The sequence below is a fragment of the Sciurus carolinensis genome, chromosome 19 (assembly GCF_902686445.1).
Source record: "Sciurus carolinensis chromosome 19, mSciCar1.2, whole genome shotgun sequence".
Classification (NCBI taxonomy): Eukaryota; Metazoa; Chordata; class Mammalia; order Rodentia; family Sciuridae; genus Sciurus; species Sciurus carolinensis.
The window spans coordinates 23,218,403-23,225,830 of record NC_062231.1 but is presented as its reverse complement, the minus strand read 5'-3'; the positions used below and the strand labels follow the sequence as shown (position 1 = coordinate 23,225,830).

The 7,428-nt window shown below is 39.4% G+C and overlaps 1 protein-coding gene across 2 annotated transcripts in view; it reads left to right on the top strand.

Annotated features, from left to right (window-relative positions):
* The first annotated feature begins 275 nt into the window (after positions 1–275).
* Cntn6 (contactin 6) overlaps positions 276–7,428 on the top strand; it is a 176,791-nt gene continuing 169,638 nt past the window's right edge. For both annotated transcript variants that reach the window (XM_047534747.1, XM_047534746.1), the window contains exon 1: positions 276–399. The gene's annotated coding sequence lies outside the window, so the exon portion shown is untranslated. The remainder of the gene's footprint in view (positions 400–7,428) is intronic.

Sequence of the window (7,428 nt, the reverse complement as noted above, 5' to 3'; positions counted from 1 at the left end):
GAATCAGCGTTCACTTCTCGCTGCCGTGGGTTTTGTTGTGGTCATACAGATGGATGCCCTTCGTCTGTAGGAAATACAGAGAATTAGGGGTGAAAGTTAGCGAATTCCCTCTACATGGTCAGGAGGAAAGCTTTGTCTGTATCACCTTGCGATGATTTCTGTAAGTGTGAGCCTGTCGCCACATGAAACATTGTCACAATGTGTGTAGACGTGACACTTTAACAGAGGCTCAGGCTGGTGTCTTAGGTGATACTGTTCTTTCCTGTTCACAGGTGACGGTCACTGGAGCCCACCTACGTTCATCCAGGAGCCTCAGGATGTCATTCTTCCTTTGGATTCATCAAGATCTGAGATCATCCTGAACTGTGCCGCTAATGGCTACCCTTCACCCCATTACAGGTAAAATCCCGCCCTGGTCACCTCTGCATTCTTTTCTTATCAATACCCAGCATGCAGTAAAGGGGTTCAAGTGCACCCATTGAGGTACACACTCTGTTCATTTTCCATGGCTATACGGCTCTGCTCATCACTCAGGTAAAGATGCAGACACATCCTTTTTCCCCAGAGTGTCCCCTCAGGCTGCTTAGCCGGCCCTGATTATCCTCAGCCACCATCTCCAGGTGACCACTGTGGTGCGTCCGCCATATTGATTAGGTTTGCTTTCAGCATTTCTTCTGAGCAGTGCTGGTGGTTAGAACGCAGAAAGAGAGACAGGCCAAGGTTGGAGAAGATAAGGAGAGCAAACAGAGCAGAGAAATACGGGAGGAAAGAAACACAGAAGAGAAGTGGAAAGAAAGGACAAGAGAAAACACAGGAAGGAAAGAGTTTTAGAAACACTCAGATGTAAGCTCATTATGCATCCCAGCACCACACCAATCTGTGATGGTTGCCCCCCATTCCCCGTGCGTAATGACTGTAAAAATGGTCCCTGAAAAGGAATTAACTAAAATGGAAATTTAAATTTATTTTACCAAATAAAATTCTCTAACTTCACTACTAGGTCACATCAGTCAATTATTGATGGTAGAAAAATAGATGTTGAATTTTCAACATAAGGGGTAAAAATTCCCTACTGGCTAGGGAAGAATAGAGTTCCTTTAGATGAGGTGGAGGGGAGTGAAGAGAGGGGAAGGGGTGTGGGGTAGGAAGGAGAGTAGAATGAAACAGACACCATGACCTCATGTACATGTATGACTGCGTGACCCATGTGATCCTGCAACATGGACAGTCAGAAAAGTGAGAGATGACACTCCATTTACGTGTGATGTGTCAAAATGTGTAAATACATTCTACTGACATGTACAACAGATTAGAACAAATAAAATAAAACAAAAATAGATGTTGAAAACAGCTAGATACCTTTAAAGGCAAAAAGAGGATTTGTGTTGTGGACAAAGAGGGAAAAAATTATATCTGTCTCTTAAACATATTACTTGTGAAATAATAATAATGTTTTCAGTTTTATGTATCCAGGTAGAATCAAATTGTGGACAGAATGCACAAATTAGCAATGTGTGCATATATAAATTGTATTTGTGAAGATGATAAGGACATTTTGCTGGTAAGAAGTGAGTATACAGTATAAACACAGGAAAATAACACAAAAAACAATATTAAAAATGACTTTTGATGATCTGGGATTTAAAAGCATTTTCCAAAGGTTTTAATTTTTAGATGTGGAGTTGAATTGACAAAAAGCAATCATTTTAGTACATTTGGACGAAATAAGTTTGTTTTGTGAAATTTTTAGGTCATAGTAAAAATAGAGTTTACATCAACGTGTTTAGTTTGCTCTGAAATTTGTCTAAATTAATTAACTAACTGGCTTAAATGCCCAAAGTTGAAGCGCTTGTATCTTGTGCTTTGTGGAGCTAACTTTAGCATCTCATTACAACAAAAGACTGAAAACTTCATTATACTTATTAAGATTTCCCTCTCTGAGATTCTCAAACCAATGCAATCCAACTGTTAGGGGAAGATCGATCACTTTACTAATTATCTCACTCAATTCAGTGTTTTTCCTTTAGTAATGAACTAAACTGTCTTATTCGATGAAACTTTAAATATCTAAAAATCTTTTGCATGCATTTTTATGATCTCCTAATACTTCAAGTTGTAATTTTATTTTGGGGGATGCTAATTTGTCTGACCATAGGAATTGGTAGGGTTTCTCAGAGAAGAAAAAAAAAATATATGAATCCCTATGAATTTTTTAAAAGTTTGCTAAATATAAGATAAATAAATCATGTAACTTGTAAAATATTTATTGACTTATAGTAGCTAGAAAGATATAAAACAGTGGTTCTGAAGACAGTGTGCTAATTAGCACATTGATAAAGAAATAAACAGAAAAAAGACTATCAATTCTGTTGTTAAATGGACAACAAGGTATTCGTAAACTGCAAAGCGAAAGGCAGCCAATGTAGCATCTTATTTCTAATCTCCTTAACCTGGCTCAGCTCATCTCTAATATTATTATAAAATACTCAAAGGCAAGAGACTTAGAAAGAGAGTGAGAAAAAAAATTACATTTTTAGGACCTAAATGCCAGCCTCAAACACATTTTCATTGGTAATAAAGCAAAGGGCAGAGTCCTTTCAGATAATGTGCCTTGGCCACCGAATGGAAATTTTAGTTTTTACATGACCCTGTCTAACTTAGAGTTTACTTTGAAGAAAAGTCACCTATGACTGCGTTCACCATAGATGATGCGAGCGCACGCACTGGAAGAATTTTACGGTCACAGGTGTTGGCACTGTTTGAGGTTATCTGAGGAGGACCCTGAAGCACTACAAAGAGCCAGTGACTTAGAGCTAAGGGTATTTTTAGTCACCACCGTCATTCCATGGGTGAGCTCAGAATCATCATTTCTTCCCGACGACGTGCTTCCCTATCCATAATGTTTTCCTAAATTGCTTGCTTGCTTGATTGATTGATTGCTTGATGATTGATGTTGCTGGGGATAGAATCCAGGTTCCTCTCATGTTTCTGAGGTGACCGCTCTACCCCTGAGCTTCATCCCTCCTCCTTTTAATTTTTTAAATTTTATTATTTTTTATTTTGACCCAGAGTGTTGCTTAGTTGTCTAGACTGGTCTCCAACTTGTGATCCTCCTACCTGAGCCTCCTGAGTGCAGGAAGAACAGGTGTGTGCCACCCTGCATAGCGTTTGAAAAAGAAAGAACCCCCTAGTGAAATCTATTGCTTCAGAAGGTTTTCTTTTTTTTCCTTACTTAGTAACATGGGTTCAAATTTAAATTCTTCCACTAGTTCTTCTTAAAGGAGTTAGGGTGTATTTTTTTAAAAGTAGATTCAGTAAAGAAATGAAATCTCATGCAGGAAAATGGCAGGATTTTAAAAGTAGAACTTTGGAAACTGCATAAGAGCAACTTTGTCTACAGTCACTTTCAGCGAAGTAAACATCACATACAGAAGGTGGTTGAAAGCAGGCACACAGAAATGTTAGGCAAGTCTGGTGGAGACGTTTGGTAATAAAGGAGAAGATGAAGTCCAGTCAGGGGGCTTTGCCCAGGGAAGCAAGTGGGTTCCCCAAAATATGGTAGGCTTGCTTATGCCTGGAAAGTCTAAGAAGAGGCACTAGCAATGAGCCTAGTTCCTAGTATTTGATTTGGAAAAATGAACTATTTTTTCTGTACAGGATATGATTTCTATATAGTATAGATTGTCCTTCAGGAAAAGGACTTTGAATTTCATCAGATTTCTGACACGTCACCATTGACCTGATCACCACAGGATCCTCTGTATCATTAAGTCGTCCTTCATTCTCCACGGTCTCTGGACTTCAGAGTCAAACCCTTTACACCTGGCACTCAGACTTTCTTTTTCCATCATGTCCCCAATTCAGCATCTTAACCACCTCGTGAGATAAAGCAGGATACGTATGACTGAGAGTTTTAAAATGGATGGAAATGACATCTGTGGAAAGCAGATGACTGGTCCAAGGATAGACAGCAAAGGAAGGTCAGAGGTAGGACTAGGATTCTTTCCACACGGGCAACAGTCTCAAATCTCTCTGCAGTCCCATCACTCAGAAGATAGGCACCTGTAGGCAGAACTAAAGAAGGGTAAGTTTTTACCCTAAGATTCCATCTCACCCCAATTAGAATGGCCATTATCAAGAATGCAAGCAACAATAGGTGTTGGAGAGGATGTGGGGAAAAAGGTAGACTCATACTTTACTGGTGGGGTTGTAAATTAATGCAGCCACTCTGGAAAGCAGTGTGGAGATTCCTTAGAAAACTTGGAATGGAAGCACCATTTGACCCAGCTATCCCACTCCTTGGCCTATACCCAAAGGACTTAAAATCAGCATACTACAGAGATACAGCCACATCAATGTTCATAGCTGCTCAATTCACAATAGCCAGACTGTGGAACCAACCTAGATGCCCTTCAATTGATGAATGGATAAAGAAACTATGGTATATGTACACAATGGAATATTACTCAGCCATAAGAAGAATAAAATTATAGCCTTTGCAGGTAAATGGATGCAGTTGGAGAATATCATGCTAAGTAAGATAAACCAATCCCAAAAAACCAAAGACCAAATGATCTCTCTGATAAGTGGATGATGATACATAATGGGGGGGTGGGAGGGAGGCAAGAATGGAAGAAGGATGGATTATATAGAAGAAAAAAGAGGAGTGGGAGGGGTTGGGGGAAGGAAAAATAACAGAATGAGACAAACATCTTTACCCTATGTACTATGAGTACACAAACGGTGTGACTTTACTTTGTGTACAACCAGAGAAACAACAATTGTACCCCATTTGTGTACAATAAATCAAAATAAATAAATAAATAAATAACAATATCTAAAAAATAAAAGAAGGGTAAGTTTTGCCAAACATCGTGATAATAACGTGCATGCACATACACACACACACACACACACACATACAGAGTCAGGGGACATTAATTAGCAAAACACTCCAAACACAGCTCCTAGCCACTACACTCTTACCATGGAGTTTAAGCACCTTATAATGAAGGATGTTCCTGGGCAAAAGGTTAAGATTTTAGTTCAAATCCATTATGTTGCCTGCAATTTATAAAACACTAATTCATAGGCTTCAAATAATTAATTAAAACATATTTCCTCATTTTCATCCTAGGAAAATACTCCCGGGTATGCAATGACATTAGTAACATTGTCCGACCATCACTTGAATTCATTAATACTATTTCTCCATTGATTAGAACATATTAATTAGGACAAAGCCCACACTAGGCGCTGAACCCCTGATCTATATGCACAGTTTAATAATCATTGTACCATAGTGATTAGAGTGATCACGGGGTACTGTGAAAAATTCATTTTCTGCAGCTAAGCCAACAACTTTGAATTTGTGTTGAAAAACAATTACTGAGCTTAATTAGGAGCATGTAATGATGACAGCACTTATTTCGGTGATTGATTCCAAAATTAAAGAGAGCTGGCAAACTAAGTGTGGTATATCCTTTGCTTTGGAAATGATAAGGGAGAATGCGAGCCCAAAGATCGTGCCCTGGAAGCAAATTATGAAAGACGATATTCTAGCCCTGAAGGGGATATGGGTCTCTTGAGAGAGGTCTACAGAAAGAAAACATTTCTTTTTTTCCTTTCTTTCCTAATATTGAGAACAAGAAGCAGTCTGTACAAATTTCTGTAGGAGAAGGAAGGAAGGGAGGAAAGGAGGGAGGGAGGGAGGGAGGGAGGAAGGAAGGAAGGAAGGAAGGAAGGAAGGAAGGAAGGAAGGGAGGAAGGGAGGAAAGAAAGAGGGAGGGAGGAAGGGAGGGAGGAAAGAGGGAGGGAAGGAGGAAAGAGGGAGGGAGGGAGGGAGGAAGGAAGAAAGGAAGGAAGGAAGAGAGGGAGAGAGGGAGGGAGGGAGGGAGGGAGGAAGGAGAGAGAAAGGGAGAGGAAGAACAATTAAATTGGCAGAAAATCCATACAATCAAGACGCACACTCTGCTACTTCCTTGTAGCTTCCTTCCTTTAAAGAGAAGTTGAAGTATACAGGAAGTGACTAAGCAATTTAAAAGTGACCGGGTTCAAAACCTCTGATCGATTTGATATTTGATCCTGTCTTTAATGGGAGAGAGGACCACGCAGGTTCATATTTCTTTTCTAATTTGGTAGACATTTGTCATATTCTTCTTATGGGATGTTTTCAGAATGCTCAAAAAAAAAAAAAAGTCAATGACATTTGAAAACATTCTTTCAAATGTCATTCCTTTCTTAGAGTTAGCCACTCCCACTGAAATATTTTAATATGATTTCATGATGAAGGCAAGAATTGTAGCCAAGCTGGTATAGACCCTGAAAAGAACCGTTTGGAAACCAGCCACGTGGCATAGGAAAGAAACCGTCCCTTGTTTTTCTAAATGACACCCCAAAATATGGCACCCTGGCATTTCAGAAAATAGCAGAAGCAGGAAGGTCACTCACCTTCCCTTCATCCTTTGTCCTTGAAGCAGGTGAAAAAATTTCATTCCAAAGGTGTTCTTTTATACCCAGAGGAAAGGAATACCCTATCCCCAAAGACCCAGAGACACCAAAGAGAATCTAGCAGGCAGTCCTTCTGGGATGCCCCTGATTAGATCTTCCTTTGTACATTTATCCTTCCTAGTAAGTGTGCACTCCTGATCAAGACCTGCTCAAAGGTGCAGGTTAATCTGTGGCTTGGGATCTTTGCTTCTTAAGGATCCTGTCTTAGGGAAGATGCAGTTTCCAGAAATTTGCAAGCTTTTCTCTTTTGTCATAGGGGCCTCAACCAGGAAGGTCCTGAGCAATGAGATTTTTTTCCAACCCTGCCTCTAGTTGTCCTGATTCACTATCTTCAAATGATTTTCTCAAATGGTGCAAATTATTGCTCACAACCTGAGCCCTGAGAACATACCTCATGAAGCATGCACTACTCATTTTTCAAAACATTTGGCGGTTTTGAGGGAGTTGGGAGGTCCGAGGTGGGAGAAATGAATCTGGCTGGGGATGGATGTTCATTTGTCTGATAATGACCAAATGGAATTTTTAAACTCTTTATGCTTCTCGGAAAATAAATAACATGCTCGTACCCTTCAGCTAGTTAATTTGTGTACCAAAGAATTCTTGTCTAAGAGCTATACCAAGAGACTTTTTGCTTCCTAAAAATAAAAACTACTCATGCTGCACTTGTGTTGCTAACATATAATTTCAGGTTGGCATTCCTAAGTACTGTTGAAATATTTTCAACATGATTAATTTTCCAAGTAACAGACTAACGGACAATGATGTTCTGGAATAGTCAGGTTATAATTGTTTTGTTATCAGCCTCAAATTGGCATTGCAAAAATCTTTGTTGGCGTTCTGTGTGCCATTTTTAATGCAGTCTTTATGGATTTCCATCTCTGAATCATTTCTGACATCCAATTTTGCGGTATCATTTGG